The 27,736-nt window shown below is 38.0% G+C and overlaps 1 protein-coding gene across 4 annotated transcripts in view; it reads left to right on the top strand.

Annotated features, from left to right (window-relative positions):
* nhsl2 (NHS-like 2) overlaps positions 1-27,736 on the top strand; it is an 88,236-nt gene that overhangs the window by 15,576 nt on the left and 44,924 nt on the right. The window lies entirely within an intron of this gene.

Here is a 27,736-nt window from a genome sequence, read left to right as displayed (position 1 = left end):
TTTTATGAAAACATTTTTGTGGCCATCATAACTTGTTTTCATGACAGATTTATTTAAACATACATTAAACATATAAATTAAATAATCAAAACAGGTTAAGTAAAATATAATGAATATATAGGCTAATATAGTGCATATATGTAGCGAAAGAGTTAATTTCTCTAGCGAACTAATGAGCTGTGGACACTGAATGGCTTTTCTGAGGTAGGCTAAATGCTACATATTGTTTACAAGCTGCATTGACGTCTTTCCGCGGTTGAAACACTGATTGAGCGATTACACGAGATATGAGATGTTTCAGCAAGTTATACTGTATCTTTCAACATACCTTCAGATGTTCATTTAAGTTTATTCTGTACTAGTATTAAAGAGGAAGAGATGATCACGTTCACTTGCTCTCCACGCAACCCCTCGAAATGAGGGACCTGTACAGTGATCTGTCACGCCACATCAAAGAGTGGCAAAACGGCATTTATTGTTTGAATTTTGTGATAAAATGGACAGAATTTGAGGGATGAGACTTTGTTTCTTATTGAAAGTGACAAAACACAGAGCTTATTGCGATTATTGGTGGTTAAAAGTGGTTAATGGGCTTCAACTCTGAACTGAAAGACTCTGTACGAATATGTGTACCGTCACACCCCTAGTTGAAATAGCTTTTATACAATTCTCAGAAGATTAACATTCATTGAACATGTTGTCAGTGATACAGTAAGGCCAAGAAATGTTAACACTTTTAATTGGATATTTCAACAGACATTATCAACCATGGAATGGTGCTGATTTTCTGGTGATTTTCTGGCTTCTTTCCTCCATCTCTTACATATGTTAAAGGATTAGTCCACTTTTAAATACACTTTTCCTGATAAATTTACTCACCCTCATGTCATCCAAGATGTTCATGTCTTTCTTTCGTCAGTCGAAAAGAAATGAAGGTTTTTGATGAAAACATTCCAGGATTATTCTCCTTACAGTGGATTTCAATGGCTAGGGCTTTAAACGATACCAGATGAGTAATAAGGGTCTTATCTAACGAATCGATCGGTCATTTTCGAAAAAAATACAACCGTTTATGCTTTATAAACAAAATATTGCCTTGAACGTACTTTCCGCTTCCGCATTCTTCATAACGCTTACGCTGAATGTCCTACGCCTTCCCTATTCAAGTTACGGAAAAAAACGAAACTGGCGCCGCGTTCGTTCCGTAAGTAGAATAGGGAAGGCGTAGAACATTCAGCGTAAGCGTTATGAAGAAAGCGGAAGCGGAAAGTGCGTTCAAGGCGATATTTTGTTTATAAAGCATAAACGGTTAATTTTTTTTCGAAAATGACCGATCGATTCGTTAGATAAGACCCTTATTACTCATCTGGTATCGTTCAAATCCCTTGAAGCTGCACTGAAACTGTAATTTTGACCTTCAATCTGTTGGTAGCCATTGAAATCCACTGTAAGGAGAAAAATCCTGCAATGTTTTCCTCAAAAACCTTCATTTCTTTTCGACTGACGAAAGAAAGACATGAACATCTTGGATGACATGGGGGTAAGTAAATTTATCAGGAAAAGTGTATTTAAAAGTGGACTAATCCTTTAACTAGCGAATGAGGGCTGGTATGTTGGTCTCATGACTGGACTATCAGTCTACTGTTTATCAACCAGCCAGGCCTCATATTTCTGCTCAGTGACTCAACATCTGCAGTAATTGCTTTGTGGAATAAAACAGATAGAAAGCAGCAGAATAAAGCAGAGCATTGAGTTGTACCCTCTGGGCATGGGACATGGAGACCTTCAGCGCCAATCATCATATGACACTATCAGATGGGAGTGTTGCAGCCAAAACCGAATTTTTATTTTTTCATGTGTGCACTCAGTAATGGACTGAACAGTTCACGCGGGTATTTATCTTTGGTGCAATTAAGCTATTTGCGAGTGAGTACATTTGTTTGGTCTATGTAGTTAAACCTGAGAAACGGTGTTTTAATCAGTTTAGCTGTTTGTGTTTTCTTTTTAGGTACTGAGAGACGGTTTTGAGAACAGGATGTTTTTGGCTCTCTGGGTGAGATTCTTGCATTTCATTTGATCCATATTTCATGAAACGGGTTTCTCAAAGTCTTCTGATTGTGGTCCAGGCAACGGCTCCAGAATGTTGAAGAGCTGAGATGCTCTTTCATTCTCTCTGTTTGTGTTACTGGATGAGATTGAAAGAGAACTTTGGTGTCTGGTTAATACTGTATTGTTTTATTATTAACTCAAAACAGACGGTTTTGTATTGGTTTCTGCAGAAACTGTTGTTATACATTGATTGCATGTTTTTTTTTTTTTTTTTTAAATGGAATTTAGCTGTCAGGTTTCATTTGAAGTTATAGGTCATTCATTACCTATAATCATTACCCATTGTGACTCTGTATATCTACTGTAATTTGGATTCTTGATCACATAACAACAACTGGCTCTGTACTACGTTTTTATAGTTTATATGAGTACCCATGGACTGCAATAGAGAGGAAACAACTGTTCTTATAAGTTTTGGGTCAGTCTTTTTTTTTTTTTTGAAAGAAATTTAGTAAGGATGTATTAAATTGATCAGAAGTGACAGTGAAGACTTTATAATAAATATATACAAAAAAATCGATTTCAAATAAATGCCGTTCTTTTGAACTATTCGTCAAAGAATCCTAAAATAGTATCGTGGTTTTCACAAAAAGATTAAGCAGCACAACTGTTTTCAGCATTGATAATAATAAGAAATGTTTCTTCAGCAGAAAATCAGTATATTAGAATGATTTCTGAAGGATCATGTGACACCGAAGACTGGAGTAATGATGATGAAAATTCAGTTTTGCCATCACAGGAATAAGTTACATTTTAAAATATATTCATATAGAAAACACGTATTTTAAATGGAAATAATATTTTACAATATTACTGTTTTTACTGTATTTTTATTCAAATAAATGCAGCCTTATAGAGCATAAAAGACGTCTTTATAAAACATAAAAAAAATTCCCAAACTGTAGTGTATGTCAATACATCCGAAATGTCTTTTGAGTGAATATTTGATGAAACATCACTATGGATTTTTGTCATATTCAAGTAAACCAACCTACCTGTAAGTCACTGAAAGGCTTTGGCTGCACTATTTTTTGCAGGGAAAGTAGGTTATGTAGTCTGGGAACATTTCTTTACTCAGTTTAAGTCTTTATAAACATTGAGGTCTGGTCAGATCTGTGGTAATGCTTTGAAAGGATTTTACAGAGTTACAACAGTGTTTTGAATCTCGAAATGTTTCTGGTAGTATTTAAATGAGCGAGGTAACTCTGGATGGTTTGGAATTAGATTATAAATGTGGTCCAGGATATGTGGTTGTTTAACTTCTTGAATTCCTTGAATTCCTCTAAGGTGACATATAAGTTACTTCTGACTTTTTTTGCCCTCCTGACTAATGGCATCAGCTCATATTTGGCAGACGCAACTCAGCGCAAACCCCAGTGTTTGTTGTTGTCATCTTTGTTTATTTTTAGAGGTAACTGCTGAGAGTGTTCTGCCGCTTTAGTGCCATGCTACGACAGGCATGCTGGGATAGCTAAATCCCCAGGCCTGCTGACAAGACTCAATAGTATGTGCCCAGTGTGGGTCTTACAGCAGATTTGTGGATTCTTTTATCGTGATTAAAATTTAGATAAGAAAAAAGCATCCTAACAGGAAGGGAGATCTGAAAACATGTCTACAGAGAGTCTGAATCATTTGTTGGAAGTTTGGTCGTTTTCTCACAGCCAATCATCTCCATGGAAACAGACAGAATGACTTTCAGAAGTCAGTAGGATGGTAGCCTGATGTGAAATCACCTGGTGTGAAAAAGTTTTAGTAACCGCATTACATGCATAATGTCTCCATGTTGTCTACGTTAACGAACGTCATGAGCCAAGTTGTGAACTGATGCTCAACACTCATGCTTGTAATTACATCATCTTCCACTTTAAAGCACTCTGCCACTCTTCCCTTTCCTCCATTTGCTATGATGTCATCCTCTCCATTTTGTTTTCGCTGGTTTTACATTCCTCAGTGAGTTAGGACTGATCAAGTATCTGGTTGAATAAGTGTGCAGATGGTGTGCTTATGTTTTACTGTATCATAGTGCTGATGTGGAAACGCCTCCTATAACTTCCACTTGAGTTTCTGAAATATAGGGATGGGGGGGATGGGAGTGAAGGTATACAACGAGTCAAGAAACGGTGCTGTCGGCCTGGCCCCACTTTCCAGGCAGGAAATGAGCACCGTGTGGATTGTGTAAGTGCGAGCGTGTGTCTTTTTGCACGTGTGTTTGTGAGGCTCCAAGGCGCAAGAGGTGCATGGGCGTCCCCCGACGGCTCGTAATGCTCAGCAGATGTTTTCCACCTTCCATGTTCGTATTAATCCAGTTATGTGGACAACAAAGAAGCAATCCAATACAGCTCTCTCTTTTCCAGCACAAAACAACCCATTGCTCCGTTCTCACAGCGTTGATAGTTATCTCAGCTAGGCGGCCATTCCAGAGCAATAGCGTTCTCTCCAAATTTCTCTCACACCCTCTTTCTTCCCTATGTGTCTGCACTCCATTGTTCCATTTTCTCAAATATAAGCCTGTTCCATCTATCGAATTGTTATTGAAGTTTGCCCAGTGGTAAATAACCCCTTTAGAGCAGCTGAATTTCTCACTGCAGTGAATTATGGGTATTTCTTCTTTATAACAAGTCCATCAAGTTTCTTCACTGTTTGCTTTGTTTACATTCTCCAAGAGGGTTGAGGCAGAGGGCGAGAGGAGCACCGAATTGCTTTTTCCATTAAACCCCTTTCGTTAAATACTGTTCCAAGATGAGTTTTGTTTATTTTGGGAGATTTTCAGGGTTTAACGGAAAGAGTTGACCACCCAGACCAGTGCTAGGAGACTATGGAAAACTTTTGTTCATACACCAGAGGGTTTGGATCGATTTGGACGCATGTCATTCTCTTTACGCTGTTCATCTTTGTGAGTGAATTAATTCATAAGCTATGTTTTTTTTTTTGCCTCAGTACGTGCCTTTCATTCCGCTCATCCTTTGAGTCTGAATCTTCGTGCTGGCTTCTTGTCCTGGCACATGCAGACTCATCTTGGATGCTGCAGGCCCACATTAGGAGCTTTTCCCTGACCACACACACCTCCCAATGGTGCAGTAAGGCCGTGGCCCTATTCTTTTTTGCTGGTTAACCCAACTCAGCTTCTTAGATCAGTGAAAATATCTTTTCACTGCTGCAGGGAAACAATGGCATCACTCAGTGCGAGTCAGTGCATATTGATAAAGCACAATGAAATGTTATTTTGCTGTTCTTTTCATGTGATGTAAGGTTAATTCTTCACTCTATATTCATACATACACACACACACACACATATATATATATATATATACATACAGTACAGTCCAAAAGTTTGGAACCACTAAGATTTTTAATGTTTTTAAAAGAAGTTTCGTCTGCTCACCAAGGCTACATTTATTTAATTAAAAATACAGTAAAAAACAGTAATATTGTGAAATATTATTACAATTTAAAATAACTGTGTACTATTTAAATATATTTGACAAAGTAATTTATTCCTGTGATGCAAAGCTGAATTTTCAGCATCGTTACTCCAGTCTTCAGTGTCACATGATCCTTCAGAAATCATTCTAATATGCTGATTTGCTGCTCAATAAACATTTATGATTATTTTCAATGTTGAAAACAGTTGTGTACTTTTTTTTTCAGGATTCCTTGATGAATAGAAAGTTCAAAAGAACAACATTTATCTGAAATACAAAGCTTCTGTAGCATTATACACTACCGTTCAAAAGTTTGGGGTCAGTAAGATTTTTTATTTTTATTTTTTTGAAAAGAAATTAAAGAAATTAATACTTTTATTCAGCAAGGATGCATTAAATCAATCAAAAGTGGCAGTAAAGACATTTATAATGTTACAAAAGATTAGATTTCAGATAAACACTGTTCTTTTGAACTTTCTATTCATCAAATAATCCTGAAAAAAAATATTGTACACAAATATTTTGTACAATTGTACACATCAAATGTTTCTTGAGCAGCAGATCAGCATATTAGAATGATTTCTGAAGGATCATGTGACACTGAAGACTGGAGTAATGATGCTGAAAATTCAGCTTTGCATCACAGGAATAAATTACTTTGTGAAATATATTCAAATAGAAAACAGTTATTTTAAATTGTAATAATATTTCACAATATTACTGTTTTTACTGTATTTTTAATTAAATAAATGTAGCCTTGGTGAGCAGACGAAACTTCTTTTAAAAACATTAAAAATCTTAGTGGTTCCAAACTTTTGGACTGTACTGTATATATATATATATATATATATATATATATATATATATATATATATATATATATATATATATATATATATATAGATAGATAGATAGATAGATAGATAGATAGATACACACACTATACGCACACACGCACACACACACACACACACACACACACACACACACACACACACACACACACACACACACACACACAGGTCAGTGTCAGATTCAATAGTGGTGACAGAGGGATTTGTGAGTGGGTGTATGGGAAGGGAAGGCCTTTTCCAAAATGCCCTCTGGCTGGTTTGAGGGACACACACACAATAAGGTTTTTAGAGCATCACTCAGCGTGTGCTCCATTAGCTGTAGGTCTGAGTGAAGTGTTTAGAATCATAACATAATCAGTATGGAGTGTGTCTGTCTGTGCGTGTGTGTGTGTGTGTGTGGACCCATGAGGAATTGTATGTATTACATGTGTGTTGTTACTCAGTAATGTAACTGTTACAGTGAGTGTGTCACAGCATAACAAGCAGTGGACTAACTGGTTTAGTAAATACTGGAGAACCTCCAGTGGAATGTAACCTATCATCTTAAATTCCCCAGAAGTGCGCTCCAAAGCTCAATCTTGATCTGCACTCAGTTTTCATACACACAAAATGTTGCATTCACAAAGTGTTGTCTTTTCTCTATTCTTTCTTTTGTTGCATGATCCAGTCATTGACTGATAAATGGATAGTGCACCCCCCCCCCCACATAGTTCGCCCAAAACAGAAAATTCTGTCATCATGTACTCAAACTTTTATGACGTTCTTTCTTATGCTAGCACACAAAAAAAGATATTTTGAAGAACACTAAACATTGGAGCCCAGTGACTTCCACTGTATGGTTGAAAAACAAAACACTGACAGATTTCACTTATTTTCTTTTTTATGTTCCACAGAATAAAGTAAGTCATACAGGTTTGGAACAACATGAGGGCAAGTTTGGTGGTATATTCAAATAAGAAATTGATTCTTGATTTTTAGTTGCTGTAGCTTACTTTAATGCTTGTTTTGATGTTTAAAAACATTATAAGTCATTTTGAGTCATTTGGACATTTGCTGAGGCCCCCTTGTGGGCCATGGTCTCCTAGTTTAGACCCACTGATGTAGAAACAGTTTGACTGTCTTGCTAAAACACTGAGTAATAACAATCACATGCCTCTGTTGACCAGTGTTTGAATTCTCAAAAACAGCTGACTAAAATCCCAAGTGAAAAAAAGTACACTTCCATTATGTACTTAAAGTGCTCTATTTTCACACACTAATTTTGTATTAAAAATGATTCTTTAGTACTTCTTAAGATAATATTAAGAACATCTAAGTGTACTCAACTGTGCTATTTTGAGACACCATGAATATGAACTAAAATGTGTACACCTTGTGTACTATAAGTGTTAACTAAATACATTTTTTTTAATACAGAGTATGTTAAAAGCACATTTTAGTTCAAATTCACGGTGTCTCAAAATAGCACAGTTGAGTACTGGTTCTGGTGGGGAAAGAAAGGGAGGTTGGGAGACAGATATAGGAGGAGGGAGAGTGTCTGACAGACTTAACTGAGTTTATAGGCAATTGAGAGTGGAGATAGTGGCATCTTTATATACCAGAGAACAGATCAGCCCAGTGCTTTACTGAAAGACAGGCCAGCTGGAAGCCTATGCACAGCTCAGTCAAAGAGTCACACCACCTCAGTGTGTGTGTGTGTGTGTGTGTGTGTGTGTGTGTGTGGGTGGAGGAGGCCTAACTCCTCCTCCTCCTCTCTCTCCAAACTTGTGTGTGTGTGCAGGCCTCAGTTTCTATATGTTTGGCATACTATTGGACTGTTATTCAGCTGCATCTTTTGATCCTTGTGAACAGGTTAGTCCATTTGCTCGCATATTTGATGTGTGTATACATTTATGTTTGTGTACGTGTGTGTGTTTGTGTGTATTCCTGGTCTTTTCGGATCTGCAGTATATGGATTTTTGCAGTTCTGATTTGCTAAGATGTGCTGATAGCAGAATACAGACAGAAATACACACACTTGTGTGTTATTTAAGATTATGTGAGGTGTTATATTGCTAATCCAGCAAGAGTTCATTGATTTTAAGGCTGACTCACATTTGTGCGGTGTTGCATCAGCTATGTATTAATTACTGTTTAACTGTCTTTGGTTTGTTGTTTCTTCAGCGCGGTTCATTATATCTGTCCGTCAGTCAGTTTTGTGGGCGGGATTAGCACACACACCTAGATGCAATGAACAATGGGCGTGTAAACAGCAGGTGTGTGTTTATATAGACTTATGCGAACTGTCGATGTGTGCATGTATTTAAATGACATGCTCTGTTGTTCTCTTGCATTTACTTCCCATTCTGCCCACCACCCTTTTTGTTTGACCCCTTCAGTGGCCGTTTGTCGATTATTATACAGAATAAATGCACTTTCCTCGCTGTCTTTGCTGAAAGCAGCATCCCGACACACATTGCTCTCTGTAAAGCCCTTCAGAGCTCTGATAGTGTTGTGTTTTACTGCCTGATTGGCTTTCTGAAATAAAAAGAAGAAGAAGAAGAAGCTCAGTCTGAATCAGTGACAGGGGTCAACTCTTAGTATATGAACAACATCTTTCATTAGAGAAATGGGTGATTGTGTTTAAAAATAACCAGTATTGTTTCCCCTGGTTGGATATACTTCTTTGCCACTAAATAGTTAATCTTTTGTTTTCTTCTCTATAGAAAGTCCAACACCTTACCAAAATCCATTTTAGAGTGCACATAATATGACCCCCCCCCCCCCCCCCAAAAAAAAATTGCTTGCTATGGCACATTCATCTCTTAATAAATGTTTTACAGGTGTCCTCCTTATAACAACTGCTTGATTAATAAGAGATTAAATTTTTTTCATGCATCATTTATACTTTTAAATAACAAGCTTAACCCTCAGTTTTATGCTTCAAAAGAATATTTTCAAAAACATTTTGCAATGAAATAGATGATATTAAATTAAAAACACATGATTTGACATCATTGTAATCAAATTTCCAGGAAATAACTGTAATGAGCATAAACTGTGCTGAGAAATCTGTTCTTTGGAGGTGAAAATATTTTTGCATTTCTACAGCAGCACCTGCAATTCTATTCACAGCCACTAGAGGGGATAACAACACTGCTTATCATTGCTTTGAACTCTATGTGATCTGCCTATATTTGCCCTACTCATGTCCTTTTAACTTTGCGATGGTGTTTATTTTAAATCTCTGCATAATTAAGCACCTGGCATAACCGATGGATGGTTCACCCTCCTACATTTGTAAAAGCTGCCATGTACAGAGAGATCGGGTGAACAACAGACTCAGTGGCCCCGGGCTTTGGAGAGAAGCCCTTTTTTTTTACTGAGAGAGATTATGGTGTCTGCACTGCTGTTTACAGTATGAAGAGGAAGACAGAGAGAGAAAGAGGCAGAGAGCATTTGCCTTAGTAGGATATAGGCTGAAGTAGATTGAGGGATTGAGTTTTTCCTCCCTTTTAAGGGATTATATGCCAGAGTGTGGGGTTGTGTGCATAAAATTGTATTGGAAAGTGTATTTTAATACTATTTAATAGTCTTGCCATGAGAGATGCAGAAGACTGACTTCATGCATGCACGCATGCTCATTATTATATATATGTACACATTAAAAAATATGTCTGCCAGGATGCATTCACGTTTTGCTACCAACAACCTAACAGGAAATGAGAGAGATTACGCTGCTTTTGTTCCATCTTCTGTTTACTGTATTGTGACTCTTGGGATCTGGAAAGACGCAGTTCTTCATCAAATGCTGTCCAAGATGTAGCTCCAACTGTTGTGCTGTTTGATAAGGTCTGTGCAAACCAGTGGCGTGCTGTGGTGTTCTCAAATGAGGACGTTTTTTTTAAATGTAAATTCATGTTCCAGTTACACTTGATGTTGAATGTTGACATAGTTTCCATGTTAAATAAATACATAAGCATTACTTACACTATCAAGAAGAAAACAACAATAAATGCAATTGTATTTTAGTATTTTTTTTAAACAAAGTATATTTCTAATCAATGAAGTGCTTTTTAAAACATTAACATTTATTCCAAAATAATAACTATAGAGCACAGTAACAAATTTCATTTTTTATATATATATATTATTTTGTTAACTTGTTACTTATTTTCAGATCATCAGTCATCAAAGCTCAGTAAACACTACATGTGTCAGTGTCATGATTGTCACAGGCACGGAGATGTAGCCTACCTTTAATTTCACCAAACAGATTTCTCTCTTAAAATCCCTCACAGATCATGTTTTCAAGTTTGAATGTGATGTGATATTAAAGCTACAATATGTAAAATTTTCACCGCTAGAGGTCGCCTATTCAAAACAAAGGCTTAGCTTGATGACACCGAGTTAGAGCGCGGAATCTTGGGAAATGTCATCTTTACCTCACAGCCAGTGGAAAAGAATCAGGATAGGACTCGGGCAGAAATCCTGTTCATGGATCAGATTATTAACGTTACTGTAGTCGGAAGCAGCGCAGAGGTTGCTGCGAGATATTGCTAATGAGAGACGAATGCGACATACACAGAACTTTTATGCCGCAGTCGCCGATGCCGCTTCTTCTGGTCAAGCGCATGAGGTAACACAGCGCAGATTATCATATTAGATACATTTGACTGTGTTGAAAATGTTATAATGTTAAATGTTACTCTGTGCGTTTGCTTGGCGGCTGCTGTGAGACACTTGTTGTGCACTGCAGTAAGCTAGACCGATTTTAGAAATAGAATATCATATTAATAAATGCTGGGTGGCTTGTGTTGATAAATGGCATCCAATTAATTTTAAAATGTATTGTATGATGGAGAAAATGCTGTATTACTTTTTCTCTGAGACATGGTAAAAGCATGGTACTCTCGGAAAATCAAGAACTAGATTTAAACAATAAGACTAAACGTGTTGAGCTATATAACAATAATTCGTTTTCTGTCTATAAATGTAACCAAACAGTTGTTCCCTTGTCTAATAAAACATGTAATATATTAAAGCATCTTTAGTGTTTCCATGGTTTCTACGCAATAAAACCGGAAACCGAGGGTAACGTGGATATGACGCCATTGACAGGCGACTCCTCACACGTCCCGGAGCCTTGGTTAAAATCGCAAATTTTCTCATGATTTACAATTAGTTGGAAACAGTTGGGAAATTGGAAGTACTCAACTGAACAATATATATAACACTGGCCTAGTGGTTTTTGGATATTTTACTGCAAAAAATCTTACATATTGTAGCTTTAAGCTGTGACACATAAGTGGGTGAGTTGACTTTCTTATTAATTAGTGTCCCCATTAAAGGGTAAGTTCACCCAAAAATGAAATTTCTGTCTTTAAGTACTCACCCTCATGTTGTGCCAAACCCGTAAGAACTTTGTTCATTTTTTTGGAATCAAAGTGCGATGGAAGCAGTTCCCATTCTTTCTCAATTACTCCCCACCAAACCCACAGCATGCTTTAGGTGGTCTGTTAAAACTCATTGGGCTCAGGGGAGGCAAGAGAGACGCTGCCTCCCACTGTTACCATAACCATAACCGCTGGTGTGGCATTGGGACTTTGACTTATAGACTCATATTTCATAATATTTTATTTTTGTACTGTGGATTATTTTCTTATCCAAATTTTTGGAGGAGCTTCTGCCTCCCTTGCCTGCTCGAACAAAGGGCTTCTGGTGCAAACTTCACTGGACATCTAGATTTGTGTGATTCAGGATGGTGGTGGCAGAAATCAGTTATTTGAAACTTTTAAAACACTGAACAAGACAAGATAGTCCCGCCCCAAACAATTACACACTTCAGCTCTAAATGCTGTTTGTGGGATTTTTCAGTGACTTTTTAGATGTTACATCATTACTTTAAAGGGTTAGTTCACCCAAAAATGAAAATTCTGTCATTTATTACTTACCCTCATGCCGTTTTACACCCGTAAGACCTTCATTAATCTTCGGAACACAAATTAAGATATTTTTGTTGAAATCCGATGGCTCAGTGAGGCCTCCATAGCCAGCAATGACATTTCCTCTCTCAAGATCCATTAATGTACTAAAAACATATTTAAATCAGTTCATGTGAGTACAGTTGTTCAATATTAATATTATAAAGTGACGAGAATTTTTTGATGCGGCAAAAAAACTAAATAACGACTTATATAGTCATGACCGATTTCAAAACACTGCTTCAGGAAGCTTTGGAGCGTGATGAATCAGTGTAGTTGATTCAGTAGTTTGGCGGTTTGACATGAGATCCGAATCATGATTCAACACAGAAGAATCATAACACTCTGAAGCTTCCTGAAGCAGTGTTTTGAAATTGGCCATCTCTAAATAAGTTATTTTGTTTTTTTGGCGCTCCAAAAAATATTCTCGTCGCTTTATAATATTAATATTGAACCACTGTACTCACATGAACTGATTTAAAAAATGTTTTTAGTACCTTTATGGATCTTGAGAGAGGAAATGTCATTGCTGGCTATGGAGGCCTCACGGAGCTATCGGATTTCAACAAAAATATCTTAATTTGTGTTCCGAAGATTAACAAAGGTCTTACGGGTGTGGAACGGCACGAGGGTGTGTAATTAATAGAGATGTTCCGATACCCCTTTTCCATTCCCGATACCGATTCCGATACCTGAGCTCAGGGTATCGGCCGATAACGAGTACCGATCCGATACCTGGGTGTGTATCTGTATATATATATACTACTAGCCCTGTATGAATTGATAGAATTATTTATGGTGTGCTTCAGACTTATCCCTTAATAAAACAAGAACAAAAACATACAGTGAACTAGAGTATTTTTATTATCTGACATACATTTGTCAGTTATATTATTTATTTATTTTAAGTGAAAAAGAACTTCAAATGCAGCCACAAATCTAACACTGTAAACTGAAAAAGGTATATTAGTTTTACAATATAACTATAAAAACAGTGCAACAAATAAATCTAGGAATATAATTAGGCTATATAAGAAAATAATCTCTTTAAAACTTGAAGTCCAGAAACAATTTTGTTAAATAAAAATCTCACGTTTTCGACGACTGACAGCAGCTGGTCATCCAGAACAATAAACCCGACAATTTTGTCGGTTATCTTTATTTGTCTTTTGAAAACATTTCTCTTTGTTTGAATGAAGCTGGCACGCCTCATCCTTCTCCATCTTAAGCGCGTCAAACGCCCGAATCGCTCAATTCGCACCGCGTCATTCACGCGAATCGCGCCGCAGGGAGTCAATTCGCGTCTTTGCATTGACTTAACATGTAAATCACTCGCGCTTATCGCTTCATTCGCGTCTGGTGTGAACGCAGCATTAACCTAAATGTAACCATCGTGTTGCGCGGGGTGACGCGTCTTCAAATACTTTATTAAGTTATTTGTGTTAAAGTTGCCAATACTTGTGCCACTCGAAATTGCAGCATTGCATATGAGACATGTCGCCGTTTTACTGGTCTGAAATACTGCCAAACAGCAGACATACTGCTAGCGCGTTTTCACTTCTCCGCTGCTCTAAACAGTGGTTGCTTGTGGCAACACAGCACAACTTCCTGTGTTTGCATTCTGAGCCGCGAAGAAGAATTGATTTCCGATTTGCTGCGTTAAGCAAAGATAGCGGGCACAACTAGGTATTGTTTAAGAAAATGGTATCGGATCGGTACGTGAGATTAAATACTCGCCGATACCGATGCCAGAAATTTTTTTGTTATCGGTGGTATTTCCGATACTAGTATCGGAATCGGAACAACCCTAGTAATTAATGACATTATTTTCATTTTTGGGTGAACTAACCCACCCAACTAAGTTGGTGGCAGCAAGTGACTTTCTTTATGAGTGAGTCATTGAATCATTCATTCAACCAGTTTGTTCAAAAACACAGATTCGTTCAGAAATCTTTATGATCGAATCTGTAACAAACTGCTCTGAATATCCAAACGCAGCTTTTATTGGGGCAGTCCAGAATCGTAATCCATATAACAGGCGAGGGTCAAAACCACTGGGCAAACAATACAAACAAAGACAGTGTCCAAGACACAAGCAAACAGGGAAATCCAGGGAGACAAGCAGAAGATCAAAATCATGAGATGGCAAACCAGAAATAATGCTCAGAAATGCAGTGTGAGACATACAAGACTTCACAAAGAGTGACTGAGTTAACTAGGTTTATACAGACAGAGTTAACAAGGGTAAATGAGAAACAGCTGAAACTAATCAGGGATAATGAGTCTGGGAAAAGGATTCTGGGATATGTAGTTCATGGTGGAATGATAGTGTTCTGGAGAGAAGTGCCCTCTGGTGGATATCCTGGGCACTTCAGCTGGTGATCGTAACAGATTCATTGAATCATTCCCTCAACGAGTTCATTAAAACACACATCAAGAACAAATCACCACAACTGTGTGTTGCTCAGTGATGTGTAGCAGTTCTGCTTTGGCCTTTTTTGGAATTATTTTCATTGGTGGAGCAAAAACAATAAAGGTGTGTTAAAAAAATTACAACAAGAAACATTATACTCAATATTAATTTCTTGTTTATTGAACTGTTGAATAAAATCTCACTCACAATCATGCTGTTTTTTTTTTTTTTTCTGAACACTGTTGTGATTACATGCAGCACTGCTGATATTCTTGAACATCAGGACTCCTGCTTGTATTCACTTGCAACTAACTTTACTTCAGTATTGTGACTTATTTCGAGTGAAGCTATCAAACTGACGTCATCAGAAAACCAATGCCATTCCAGAGAAGAATAAAGCAAATTTTCAGATTTTGACTAAAGACAAACTTTTTTTCTGTGGATTAACTTGAATGGTTAATTGTTCACCACAAGTCTAGTAATGTGTGCTAAGAAAGTAAATAGGGCTAATTTGATTACATGTGGACTTTAATCAAATATTAACAATATATATTGCTTGCAACCTAAAATGTGGGCACAGATGAAGGTGAAGCATGTCATTTCACAGGAGTCACAGGATCATCTCAGTTCAGAGAAAGGGGTGTAAAATTGAAGGAAGTGTGCAGAGATCGTATGAGAAAGAAGTTCTAGCTTTAACCTCCAGAGCAGTTCTAATCCTCTCAGATGGCTGGAGTGGAGGGCATTCTTTCTTTGGGTTTATTCATCCCTCTCTTCTCTCCTCTCATGTTACTCTGTTTCTTCCTGCCTGTTGAAAAACTGAGAGGTTGATTGAAGGGCCAGGTGCTGTAGAGAAGTTGCACAGTATAAAGTCATCCTGATTGCCTCTCTACCCACCGCGCCCACCCAGGACGCTAGTGGCAGCGCTCACAAAGCTACTGTAATCAGATCAAATGTGCAGCTTTTACATTGATCTGATAACATTCCGAATCAGTGCACTAATTCCCAGCCTTATGTTCTCTTTTAAATGTGTTTTCTCTTTCTTCTCTCCTTTTCCTATTCCTACTTCCTGAGCCATACAATTCACTCAGAGGCCATCTTTTTGCCGTGTTATGCTGTGTTTGTGTTTTGCCTCCAGATGGTGTAGGCATGTTTATGTGGCTGAGGTTTATTTGTGTGTGAATCTGAGGTCTTCAGAGTTTTGGCTCTCATCGTATAACAGTGACTGCTCTCACTACCTCATGAGCACCATAAAACCACTTCTCATCCATCATCCCTCCATCTCTCTCTGCAGTACTCATCTGCTTCTGCTTAAATACATTGCACATTTTCTGTTTTGTTTGAGTTTCTAAGGTTTTCACTTCATCTTATAACACCCTCCATTTAAACAATATTATTTTAAGTCTTAAAGCTCCTCTGTGTTGGGAATGGGAATGACTGGGTAGGCAGGAGGGGATTATTCATTTACTGCAAACAAATCTTCCAGCAGCTCCACATAGTTTCTGGGTTTTCTTCGTAATTAGTTTTGGTCTGGTCCTCCATATTCTTTCTTTCTTCAATAATGTCTGTGTGGTGAGGAGCTTTAGGAGGCCTCAACCCCCTCCTCACTAATCTCTCAACAATATTGTTGGGAAATGGCTCCAGAGGACCGAGTGAAAAGGAGGGACCAAAACCAGGATAGGAGGAATAAAGTAGGCGTTCCCTCCTCCAAGGCCCGGTTCATGGGGTTTTCACAAGGTCTGCCATGAGTTAAAAAACAGAGAAGAGAAGGGGGGCTCTCTCTCCTATTTCTCCTATATCTCCACCCTCTTTCCCTCCCACCACTCCTTCTTTTTCCTTCTGTCTCTAAGCCCCCTAAATGTGACCGCTTTCTTCTGCACCCCTCACCCTCTGTTGCAGCAGAGCAGAACTGCACATGCTAGTGTCCTTTTCCACTTCCTTTGTCATTTTGTCCTGTGGGAATTGGAAAAGTGGGTCCTGGCCTATGATCCAGGTGAGTGTTGAACAGGTTTTGGGAAGAACTTTGTTTTGAATATACTTCCTAGCCAATATCACTTCAAACTTGCTTGTCAGAATGAGATGAAATAGTCTGAAAGTTTTTGCTTCCAGTGACCATTTTAATTTTGTTTTTCATGCAACTTGCAAAATCTTTGTGGTGTGTCCTGGCAATTACTTCCACAGGTTGACAAATTGAGTTTGTGGGATTTGATGAGGCTCATTGATGAGGCTGTGATGGTGAGTGAGAAGCGTAGATTTACAGTCATGTTTTTATGACTGACGGCTGGCTAATGACAGAAAATTCCCAGCATCTAGGCCTTTGGAGAACTTTGTGTATATGGAGCTGATGATTGACAGGCAGTGTATTGTAAGAGCCAGAGGGAAGAGAGATGTCATGTGAGATCTTCTGCGCTGCTGGAGTAATGAAACCTGCTGTGCTATCAGAGTTTCACCTCCCTTTTCTCATTCTGTTTCCCGTGTTGGAATGAAGTAATGATTTTCAAGCAACTCTGCAGGTTTGACAGAAGGTGCTGAAACTAAAGATGCTGACACAGCTTTTATGATGATTGAGGGAGCAGAATTATGTTATGGTCATAGACGAGTGTGAAGAAAAGCCAATTGAAACTATGTTGGTATGCTGGTAGAGATGCCATGTGCTTATACTAACACACAGTTTTGTCTCATGGGGAAAATCTCATGATCATTCTTCTGCACTATGTCTTGTCATTAACTCATTTTCATTATCGGGTTCTGCTGGAGGTATGATCATGGAAACACAGCATACAGATGTTCCCTAAAGCATTTTATTCTTTAGCTGTTTGGCTGTTTCACTCACTGTTAGTGTCAATGTCAGTCAAGCATTTATATGAAGATCAACAATATTGTTGTTGTCACATTTAATCATAGTAACAGTTGGTTGATGTGCTGCACTGGTTCACATTGCAGCTGGAGCCACTGCTGTCATTGAGAAACAGGTCCAGGTTCTTCTAATAACTTGGTGAACCCATAATTAATAATATGGGGGAAAAGGATTATGGATGTTTCTTCAACTATGGACACTCATAGAAAATAAAGCCTCTTAAAGGGAATGGGATAGTTCACACACAAAAAAATCTGGTGCTTCAAAAAGTCCATACATAATCCATATGAATCAAGTGGTTTAATCCAAGCCTCCTGAAGACCCCGCTGAACAATCCAGCATAAACCAGCATGAATTCCATGTTGGTCCAGACTGGTTTATGCTGGTTAGAGCTGGTATAGTACTTGACTAGACCAACTAGACCAGCATAGCCATGTTGTTCTCAAGCAAAACTGAGTTGGTGTAGCTGGTCCACCAGCACTCCCACTTCCCAGCAATAACCAGCAAACCAGGGACCAGCATAGGATGCAAAACATTCCTTATGGTAAGCAATGCAGGATTTTTCAGCAGGGGAGACACACTCACTTTATAGATCAGACTTTCAGTGGAGGGACAGACATCTCTGAGATTTCATTAAAAATCATCATTTGTGTTTCAATTATGAACTAAAATCTTATGTATTTGGAACGACATAAAGATGAGTAAAAGATGACACACTTTTCACTCTATTGCTAGTTTATTTAAAGTAATCAAACTGTGCAAAACCACAGTTTTTATTGCATGGTAAAAAGTTTCCATGTCTGTTTTAATGTGCTTTTCATATCAAAAAGCAATAAAAATCAGAGACCCCTGGGTCTGAAGTTGAAGAAACACCCAGTTATTATTATTGAAAGATATATTTTCTGTATAAATGCAGCATAATTTCCATACCATATTTTTTTTTATCTCAGCTAAAAGTGATAAGCGATGAGTTTTGGATAGGACTATATGTTTTTATGGTAACACTTTACAATAAGATTCATAAGTTAACATAATAATGATCTGCACTTCTACAGCATTTATTAATCTTTGTTAAGATTACTAATCTTTTACTAAAGGTGCCCTAGAATTAAAAATTGAATTTATATTGGGATAGTTAAATAACAAGAGTTCAGTACATGGAAATGACATACAATGAGTCTCAAACTCCATTGTTTCCTCCTTCTTATGTAAATCTCATTTGTTTAAAAGACGAAGAACAGGCGAATCTCAATATAACACCAACTGTTACGTAACAGTCGGGGTCATTAATATGTACGCCCCCAATATTTGCATATGCCAGCTCATGTTCAAGCATTAGACAAGGGCAGGGACGTCTGGATGTGCAGAGCTGAATCAACAGACTAGGTAAGCAAGCAAGAACAATAGCGAAAAATGGCAGATGGAGCAATAATAACTGACATGATCCATGATATCATGATATTTTTAGTGATATTTGTAAATTGTCTTTCTAAATGTTTCGTTAGCATGTTGCTAATGTACTGTAAAATGTGGTTAAAGTTACCATCGTTTCTTACTGTATTCACAGAGACAAGAGTCGTCGCTATTTTCATTTTTAAACACTTGCAGTCTGTATAATGCATAAACACAACTTCATTCTTTATAAATCTCTCCAACAGTGTGTAATGTTAGCTTTAGCCACGGAGCAAAACCTCAAACTCATTCAGAATCAAATGTAAACACCCAAATAAATACAAAACTCACATAATCCGACGCATGCATGCAGCATGCATGACGAACACTTTGTAAAGATCCATTTTGAGGGTTATATTAGCTGTGTGAACTGTGTTTATGCACTGTTTAAGGCAAGCGTGAGCTCCGTGGGCGTGGAGCACGAGAATTTAAAGGGGCTGCAGCCTGAATCAACGCATATTTAATGATGCCCCAAAATAGGCAGTTAAAAAAATTAATTAAAAAAATCTATGGGGTATTTTGAGCTGAAACTTCACAGACACATTCAGGGGACACCTTAGACTTATATTACATCTTGTAAAAAAAACGTTCGATGGCACCTTAATACATTAATAAAAGCAAGAGTTGAATTTGTTAACATTAGTTAATGCACTATGAAGTAACAAACTATGAACAGCTTTATTTTTATTTAATCTTTGTTAACTAACGTTAACAGGGAAGAAGAGGTAGAAAGGACATTTCTCTGAACAATATTTATTTTTGCAATTACATGTGGTACTGCTGGTGGCGCAGAACAATAATTGCTGAAATATTTAGTTTAAAAAGCTGTTTGGCATTCTATTTCACAGTCATTTCACAGTTAAGAAAGTTCATGCCTCAAGACAGCCTAAATAATTACAGTAAATATTTATATATTTAATGAGTGTAAATGAGCTTTATTTTTGCAGAGGCAATACTACACAGCGGAGCGATGAGTTGCAAAAATTAAAAAGACATTATTTTTGAAAATTCAGCCGTACCAGCTGAAACACTCACGCACCTGCTCAAACCCAGACAACATAAGCCTGCAAGCCGACTGACACACAGTTCTATGACTCTTTGTTTATATGTGTGAAGATCTAGCATTTGGTTTTTCTTATTTTCTTTCATTTGCTCTCTGTCTCTCTGAACAGTGTGTCTTTTGTTAGCTGTTAGATTCTTCTTACAGTTCTTACTGTGTTTAACAATGCATATGTGTGTGCTTCTGTGGTTCAGAGAGCGAGAACATTTCTGTGAGGGTGCATGTCATACAGATCACACACACATACACAAAGTTGAGAAAACAGACATTTATCAGCAGTCTGTCATCAACGGTCTTATGTAATGGAGTATGTGAGTGTGCGAGTGGAGGGGACAGATCCAGGGTTCCTTACATAACTAAATGACTGGGGAACCCCAGTAATTGTGCCAGGAGCTTCTGGTAGCACACAGATCCATCTAGATTGAGGAGGACTGCTTCTCTGTGGAAATGTGATTTGATGAAAAAGCTCAACAAAAGATCTAGATGAGGGTTTTTCAAATTTGAAACCAATGTGGCTGCAAGGGGAAAAAGTAAAATGAAGAACAAGAGTGTTGTAGTAGTTTAAACTTAAGTACATGGGTTTGATTCCCAGGGATTATATTTTACATTTACTTTATTGCAGTTTCATTCTGTTTTTTTTTTTTCATTAATAACAATTAATTTATTCTGTTGACAGCCATAGTTTGTTTCTCCTGAGGTTTATACATATAATCCAGTCATATGATACAGAGAACAAGGATTATTATATTTTATATTTCATATAAAAGTCTTACATTTTTAAACAGATTTAAATAGAATTTATTTCTGTGAATTTTCAGCAGCCGTTACTCTCTGTTATCAGTGTCACATGATTTTTCAGAAATCATTCTAGCTGCACCCTCCGGAGGTCGCATTTGTGGACCACATACGTCATTGAGGTTGTCTCATTTTGGAAAGTTACCATTATAAAATTGACTGTTATTCCTTGTGAGGTGTAAATAACTGTATTTTCATCCTTACCTTGGAATATAATGAAGCAGCCTCAATGACAAATGTGACAACCGGAGGGTGCAGCCTTTGAAATGAGACACAGAATCTAATATGCTGATTTGGTGAAACATTACATCATTATTATCAATGCTGAAAATAGTTGTGCTGCTTCATTCCATTTTTATGGAATCTTTGATAGAGTTTTTTTCAGGATTCATTGATAAAGAGAAAGATTAAAAGAACAGCATTTATTTGAAACATTATAAACTTTATAAATAAATAACACAGTAACATTATAAATGTCTTTACTGTCACTTTTGATGAATTGAAAGCATTCTTGCTGAATAAAATCTTAAAGACCCCAAACCTTTGAGCAGTAGTGTATTTTTTATACAATGGTCTGTCTGAATACTCAATTCTGATTGGCTGGAAGCTATGCAATAAAACCATCAGCACAACATGGATTATCCCTTACTTATTCCCCTTTATTTGTTTGTATAAATTGGTCTCTACAAATGATATATAATATATAGCTGCCTTTTTTTATTTAGGAAGCAGGTCCGTCGCTAGTAGGGGAGCATCATATTTGGGGGTCCGTGGCATAACAAGGTTTGAAAACCCCTGATCTAGATCATTAATTTTCTGGGAAGAACTCCTCTTTTCCAGAACCATCTGCATTAATTCCACCCGTTCATGCCTAAGGATGAGCTTTATAAGTTTAGTATTCTGTATACTGCCATTTTGAGCTTCACACAGTCATGAGTCAGAGCCCATATTTCCAACTTTCAAAGATAAGATTTGAGCATCTATCAAGCTATAAACAATAGTCAATTATGAGTTAATCAACCCACAGCTCTGGGTCCCCTTGCTCTGTTAGTTGTTTTTACTCGCAAGAAGCAAATCCTCCTGTGCTTCCGTCTCTGGCAGCAGGTCAGCTGTCCTCGTTTGCACAGAGACTTTTGATGTAGGATTTGAGCTGCTCCACCCCACTTTCTCCATCCTATCATAGCGTGAGCTGAACGACAAACCTGATGTCCCTTTAAACCTCCCCTTCTCTGCATGTAGAACACACTCCTCCTTCTCATTCAGATAAACTGAGCAGTTTAGCTGGAATTACAATCCCCTAATCCAGCTCTGCATGGAAGAGTTTAAAAGAGACGAATGCACAGAATAATCAAATGAAATGAATAGAATGAAATGAGAGTTTGAAATACATAAATAGATAAAAGAGAGTCTGAAAATGAGATTACGGCACTGAAGAATGGTTTTATAGATGATTGTCGAGCACAGAGGAGAAATGGAGAAGTGCAGCTGGAGCACTGAACGGGTGTGTGTGTGTAATCCAGCGGGTGGATGGACAGTTAGGGGTTGTAATCTGCCATGTTCTTGCCCCTCTATATGCCGCCAGACTTTGAGTCGGATTATTAATCCACAGCCAATTATTCTAAATCTCAATCTGCGGCCAGATGTCCACTGCTCTAGATTCAGCCTCCTGATGATAAATCATGGACCGTCACACATACACACACATCTCAGTGACAATAGGACATCTGATTTCATGCTGGACTACAGGATTGGGCCGAATTGTAGTGTGGCTTGACAGCACTGATCCGAACACACTCTGGATCTGCACTAAGGTACCGTAAAACCCAATTTATCCCCTTTGTTCTGTTTCCTGGATCCATCAAACAGTGTTTTTCACTGCACTATGCTTGAGATTCAGTTTGTGTGGAGGATGTCACAAATCTAGATATAGTAAGACAGTAGTTTATTTGTTCTGAGGTGTAAATAGATCTGATTTGGTTAGCTCTTGTTATCTGAAGGGTGAGGTGTTCACACACTTTGGCGGACTTTAGGTGCGACTAGCTCTTCACATTCCAGAGAGGAAATGTGACGCCATGCATATCCACTGATGGACCCCAGGGGCCGCTTTTTTAAATTTTTTTATTAACTCCTTAAAAAAAAAAACACTACATAATTTCAGAGAGATATTCAGTAGGTGTTATTGAAGTATTTATGTATTATAACATTGACTAATGTTGTGAGTTAGCTATTATTTTTATATTTTCAGTTTTCATTTTAATTCTAGTTTTTTGTTGTAGTTGTAGTTTTTTTTTTTTTTTTTTCAAATATTTCTAACAGCTTTAGTTTTGTAAAAGTGTGAATTTCACAGGGGTCACTCTTGAATGTGTGTGGTCTGAGAAAAGGACGAGAAGAGATGACAGCAGAGTGGCTCTGATCTCATCTCACACTCTCTCCCGTCAGTGAAAAACAATAGGATCAGTGCAGCTGTGAAGCCAGCTGTCACTTTCAGCTCGAGAGCAGGAGTACAGTGATAAGTCAGACAGCTGTTACTGTACGAGCTCTAATCGTCCTTACTGTTTCTCCGTGTCTATATGAGATCTCAAGCCTTCTTTTCTCTCTACTTATTTAAGCACATGTCCAGTTAGACATAAAAATCAATAGTTGCAGATTCAGTGCTGGGAAGATTGCAGCTGATTGTGAGCCTTTTATACTGTACTTAAAACAAATTTGATTTTTGATATGATTTTGACCCTCATTAAAATCTTGCTCGTTTGCATATCATTTGGATTAAAAAATACATCTGTTTTCCTGTGATGTAATGGGGTGAAAAGAACAGAGAGCGAGAGCTGTGATCAGTGAGATGTGATGTTTCGGTTAGAGTTGAATTGAGTGACCTGGCTTTTGGTAGCAGTAGGATGTGCTGATTAATGTTGCAGGTATTGCAGCTAGTGTGAAACTCCCCTTTAGTCACATCATTGCACAAGAAAAGTGTTTGGGATAGTTCACACAAATATAAAAATTCTGTCATCATTTACTCACCTTCATGTCAGTCCAAACCTGTATGACTGACTTTCATTTTCAAATAGCCGGTTCTAGATTCTTTTTCTGCATTCAGTGCTGCTTAAAAAGCTCTGTAAAAAAAAGAGTTACTGTCACATTAACTGCGAATGTTAGTGTTGGTCTGAAGAGATGCTTCGATTTATAATGTTTATCGGACTGATTTTTTGTACTGAATATTCCTCTTGGTGTGAACAGGTCTCACCTAGCTAAAGGCTAATTCACACTGCACCGACTGATGGCAACAACATATACTTTCTCGGGTTTGTCGGTTCAGTGTGTTACCCTTCTTGGTGTCTGTTAGCGTCTGTCGGAGCTTGTTTTATCCAATTGAACATGCTGAATCTGTGCTTGTCGGGTCGTGGAATGTCTGAGAAGTGGCTTCCTGTAATCTGGTGATTGTCTGCGTTGGTCGGCGTCTGTGAATTGGTCTTAACAGGGAACATTCTCAGAACTTTGGCTAACGTTCTGGCAAGGTTCTCTATGAATAAACATGAACAAACATTATTCCAGTAACAATCAGAACGTTTGTTCAGTTGACTTGTCTTTGGTAATGTTCTTAAAATGTTTGCACAAAAACATTATTTATACATCATTCATGGAATGTTTTAGTTGGATGCTCATCTAACATTTTTTAAATGTTATACTTGTTTTAAGGTTTAGACTTTAGAGAACATTCAAAAGTAACGTTCCTATAATGTTTGCAGAATTATAAAATGGAATGTTCCCTAAACATTCCTATAACCATGTTTTGAATGTTCAGAGAACATTTTGAAATAACGTTTCAAAATATCTTAATGGAAATGTTAGCAAAACGTTAGAACATATTTTTGTTAGCTGAGTAAAATCATGTTTTGTTTACCTGTAAAACAGGATATATACACTATATTGCCAAAAGTTTTGGGACACCTGCCTTTACGTGTACATGAACTTTAATGACATCCCATTCTTAATCCGTAGGGTTTAATATGGAGTTAGCCCACCCTTTGCAGCTATAACAGCCTCAACTCTTCTGGAAAGGTTTTCCACAAGGTTTAGGAGTGTGTTTATGGGAATTTTTGACCATTCTTCTTAGAAGTGCATTTGTGAGGTCAGGCACTGATGTTGGACGAGAAGGCCTGGCTCGCAGTCTCCGCTCTAATTCATCCCAAAGGTGTTCAATCGTGTTGAGATCAGGACTCTGTGCATTCCAGTCAAGTTCCTCCACACCAAACTCACTCATCAATGTCTTTATGGACCTTGCTTTGTGCACTGGTGTGCAGTCATGTTGGAACAGGAAGGGGTCATCCCCAAACTGTTCCTACAAAGTTGGGAGCATGAAATTGTCCAAAATGTCTTGGTATGCTGAAGCATTAAGAGTTCCTTTCACTGGAACTAAGGGGCCAAGCCCAACCCCTGACAAACAACCCCACACCATAATCCCCCCTCCACCAAACTTTACACTTGGCACAATGCAGTCAGGCAAGTACCGTTCTCCTGGCAACCACCAAACCCAGACTCGTCCAATGGATTGCCAGACAGAGAAGCGTGATTCGTCACTCCAGAGAACATGTCTCCACTGCTCTAGAGTCCAGTGGCGGCGAGCTTTACACCACTGCATCAGACGCTTTGCATTGCACTTGGTGATGTAAGGCTTGGATGCAGCTGCTTGGCCATGGAAACCCATTCCATGAAGCTCTCTACGCACTGTTCTTGAGCTAATCTGAAGGCCACATGAAGTTTGGAGGTCTGTAGCTATTGACGGAAAGTTGCGGACTTCTGTGCACTGTGTGCCTCAGCATGCTCTGACCCCGCTCTGTGATTTTACGTGGCCTACCACTTCGTGGCTGAGTTGCTGTTGTCCCCAACTGCTTCCACTTTATGATACCACTAACAGTTGACCGTGGAATATTTAGTAGTGAGGAAATTTCACGAATGGACAAATGAACCTATCACGGTAGCACGCTTGAATTCACTGAGCTCCTGAGAACAACCCATTCTTTCACAAATGTTTGTAGAAGCAGTCTGCTCACCTGGTGCTTGATTTTATACACATTCAATGATTTGGAGGGGTGTCCCAATACTTTTGGCAATATAGTGTATCATTCAGTACCATGTAAAGTAAAACTGTAAAAGTAAAACTGATACAGACTGTCTAGTATTTGGTTTGTCTCTCTTTTGATTTAATGGTAGCAGTGCTCTGGCTGCGTGAACTCCACAAGTTTTTGTTAAATCTGAAGGTCTTTTTTTGAGATGATCTAAAGAGCATCTTGCGCTTCAATCAGATGGTCTGTACAAAGACTCACATGATCTATGTGATTCGATTATTTGATTAGTTACCTAGAAATGTTTGAGTGTTTCTTTGTGTTTCAAAATCCTAAAACATTCTGTTGAATTCCTGGCTTAAATTAGAATCACAGATTTCAATGTGGTGCCAGTCTTTTGGACCCCACTGTAAAACAGCAACATAAGTATTCATGACTGCATATGAATGTGCATGAATAGTACATGAACAGTCTTTTGTATGTGTAATGGAGCAGTGTATGTTTACTCAGGTAATGTTATTGTCAGTGTGTGTGTTTGACCTCAGGTTGCCCTGTGCAAAGTGCTCAACAACTGAGCCAGTCTTTGCCTGTGCACTTCCTCTGCCACTTCCTTCCTCTCCCTCCTGTTTTTAAAGGAAGACTGTTTGATCAATGCAGAGGGTCCTGGAAACGTTGACATGGTATTTGAGGTGAAAGAGTAAAACTTGTCTGTGTTTGGGTTTGAGGGGGAGAATGTCCACAGGTAGGAGGGGGTGTATTATAAATGTTTGAGAGAGCTGAAGGAAATCTGAATCCAGTGGAAGTGTATTAGAAATTGTGGTTTTATTGTGCAGAAACTTTGTGTGTGTATGTTGGCGTGGGAATTTTTTTTAGGTTAAATTTAATATGAATGCATAAGGAAAGCATATGTAGTGTTGTGACAAAAAAAAAATTTACCTTTAAATATACTTTTTTTTTTTTTCGATTTAAATTACGTATATAGAGACCAATTCACACTGCAGAGCAACTGCAAAAGACACTTCATTAGGTTTCATCAAATCAGAGTGTCAGTTTGTCAAATCAAATCAGTACCCCAGTGTGTCGGCGTCTGTTGGCATTGGTGGGCGCTTGGTTTAGCTGATTGTACATGTTCAATCAGCGTTTTCAGGTCATGGAATGTCTGAGAAGTGACATACTGTAATCTGATGATTGTCCGTGTTGGTTGGCATCTGTTGGTGCAGTGAATTGGACTTAGATAGCCACACTGCTAGACATGCCAACTACCTGTGCTGTGAGTGTACAGGTTTGACTATAGTTTTGAGGACCAATTTTCCTACTAATATAGTGAAAAATCATGATAACCTACTTGTGAGAACATTTTACGTGTCCTGTAGTTAAAAATGCTCATAAATCGCCCATATCATGTTTATATTTCAATGATGTGCACTGGCTTCTGTGAGGGTTAAGAGATAGAAAAGATCATTTAACCTGATTTATAAACGATGAAAGTCTTTGAGATCCTCACTAGTCCTCACTAATATGAAACAAACCCTTGTGTGTGTGTGTGTGGTGATTGTGTATTATCAACATGCACAAGGCAGGCTGTGGTCACTGGAGTGTGTGCTCTGCTGTTTAATCATTGTGCTGCTGCGTGCAGTGTGTGAGTGTGTGTGTGTGTAAGATAGAGAGAGGGATGAATGTGTGTAGATCTGCTCTTTTGGGTTAACAATATATGTGATTCTTTGTCTGCTGTTCTTATAAATATTCTGTTGC

The sequence above is a fragment of the Megalobrama amblycephala genome, linkage group LG3, assembly GCF_018812025.1.
Source record: "Megalobrama amblycephala isolate DHTTF-2021 linkage group LG3, ASM1881202v1, whole genome shotgun sequence".
Taxonomy (NCBI): Eukaryota; Metazoa; Chordata; class Actinopteri; order Cypriniformes; family Xenocyprididae; genus Megalobrama; species Megalobrama amblycephala.
Note: the sequence above shows the minus strand (reverse complement) of the source record. Positions and strands in the feature narration are given on the sequence as shown.